Raw genomic sequence first — 2,657 nt, 5'->3', positions numbered from 1 at the left:
AAAAAAAAAAAAAAGTGAAGGAACACATACCTTAAGATAGTGGAATTCAGAAGGCTGTTCTAGGAGAGTTTGGCAGGAATTTTGAGGGACAATCATTTGGAGGAGGTTTAGGCCATTTAACGCCCCTCCTCCTTTTTTTTTTTTTTTTTTTTTTTTTTTTTTTTGGGAGAGTCTTGCTCTGCTCTGTTGCCCAGACTGGTGACTGGAGTGCAGTGGCGTGATCTTGGCTCACTGCAACCTCCACCTCCCAGGCTCAAGTGATTCTCCTGCCTCAGCCTCCCAAGTAGCTGGAGTTACAGGCGTGTGCCACCACACTCGGCTAATTTTTGTAGTTTTTAGTAGAGGTGCTATTTCTCCATGTTGGCCAGGGTAGTCTCGAACTTCTGGCCTCAAGTGATCCACCCACCTCGGCCTCCCAAAGTGCTGGGTTTATAGGCGTGAGCCACTGTGCCCGCCATCCCCTCTTCCCACTTTTGAGATTGAGATTCTGATAACTGTCTCCCTTCATTGGTGCTGTAGCAGACATAGGTAGGCATTAGAGACTGTATCTCTCTGCCATTGCGTGATTGAGATTCTTTTCCTCTATATAGAGGAAATTATATATGTGTGTGTGTGTATATATATAGGAAAAAATATATGTATATATATTTTGAGGTAGAGTCTCGCTCTGTCGCCCAGGTTGAAGTGCAGTGGCACAATCTTGGCTCACTGCGATCTCTGCCTCCCAGGTTCAAGTGATTCTCCTGCCTCAGCCTCTCAAGTATCTGGGATTAGAGACGTGCACAACCATGCCTGTCTAATTTTTCTATTTTTAGTAGAGACAGCGTTCTGCCATGTTGGCCAGGCTGGTCTCGACCTCCTGACCTCAGGTGATCCTTGGCTGGGATTACAGGTGTGAGCCACCATGCCTGGCCTTCCCTCGATATTGATAGGGTTACATGCAGCAGTTTTCTGCCTTCAGTAAGTGTGTATAACAATTTTTTAACTGGTAAATTATGTATCAATCTAAAATTATTTTAAGTCCAAGGTTTCTATGTACATAATATGCATAGTCATGTAATTTCCTTAATATCTGAAATTTATTGAGTGCTTATGCACCAGGAAATGTGTTCAGGTAATGCTAAGGTAATGTCATTCATTCACTCAGCAGATATTTATTGAAGGCCTTTTCTATTCTATTCCAAGCATTACTAGGAAAAGAGTGATGAACGAAGCAGTGATACAGCTCTTGTTGAACTTAGGTCTTAATGTCATCCTCGAGACTGGCATTTGCCTAAGGTTATATATAATTATTNGGATTACAGGCGTGAGCCACCGCGCCCAGCCAGCAATTACTATATTGCAACTACTAGGTTAAACTTGTGTTCTTTTTTTTTTTTCTTTTTTTTTGAGGCGGAGTCTCGCTCTGTCGCCCAGACTGGAGTGCAGTGGCCGGATCTCAGCTCACTGCAAGCTCCGCCTCCCGGGTTCCCGCCATTCTCCTGCCTCAGCCTCCCAAGTAGCTGGGACTACAGGCGCCCGCCACCTCGCCCGGCTAGTAGTAGAGACGGGGTTTCACCCTGTTAGCCAGGATGGTCTTGATCTCCTGACCTTGTGATCCGCCCGTCTCGGCCTCCCAAAGTGCTGGGATTACAGGCGTGAGCCACCGCGCCCGGCCTAAACTTGCGTTCTTCTCCAGTTAAAATGTGGGGTCACAGAAGGGATATAAAAATGTGTATTAGGCCAGGCGGGCGGCTCACACCCGTGATCCCAGCACTTCGGGAGGCTGAGGCATTGGGATTGCTTGGTGCCAGGAGTTTGCGACCAGCTTGGGCAACGTGGTGAAACCCTGCCTCTACAAAAAATGCAAAAAATAGCTGGATAAGGTGGCAGGAACCTGTAGTTTCAGCTACTCGGGAGGCTGAGGTAGGAGAAGTTTAAGCCCAGGAGGTCGAGGCTACTGTGAGCTGTGATTGCACAACTGCACACCAGCCTAGGTGACAGAGCAAGACCATGTCTCAAAAAATGTATTATGGCTTGGAATTATGTAATGAGTTGTTATGATGGCAGTTCAGATTCCCACAAAAGATGCTATAAAATTGATAAAAAGTGAAATTTGACTGAGGGATTGACAGCTACTTTAAAGGAAAAATCACAGGTTATAGTAAAAAAAAAATTTCATAGCTTTACAAAGTACATCAAAACCTAATCATAATCATCATTACATCATTTACTCTGTTGTACAAAGTAGGGTTTTTTTGTTGTTTGTTGTTTTTTTGAGACACAGTTTCACTCTATCACCCAGGCTAGAGTGCAGTATCCCCACTCTTGGCTCACTGCAACCTCTGCCTCCTGGGTTCAAGCAATTCTGCCTCAGCCTCCCAAGTGGCTGGGATTACAAGCATGTGTCACCATGCCCAGCTAATTGTTGTATTTTTAGTAGAGATGGGGCTTCACCATGTTGGCCAGGCTGATCTCAAACTCCTGACCTCAAGTGACCTGCCCACCTTGGCCTCCCAAAGTGCTGAGATTACAGGTGTGAGCCACCTCGCCTGGCTTGTTTTTAATAAATACTGTTTGTTTTACTATAAAAGTGAAGGAACACGGCCGGGCGCGGTGGCTCAAGCCTGTAATCCCAGCACTTTGGGAGGCCAAGACGGGCGGATCACGAGGTCAGG

This window comes from Rhinopithecus bieti, unplaced genomic scaffold (assembly GCF_001698545.2).
Source record: "Rhinopithecus bieti isolate Rb0 unplaced genomic scaffold, ASM169854v2 scaffold_21531, whole genome shotgun sequence".
In the NCBI taxonomy this organism is placed as follows: domain Eukaryota; kingdom Metazoa; phylum Chordata; class Mammalia; order Primates; family Cercopithecidae; genus Rhinopithecus; species Rhinopithecus bieti.
The sequence above is the reverse complement of the archived record's forward strand: the minus strand, read 5'-3'. Positions refer to the sequence as shown.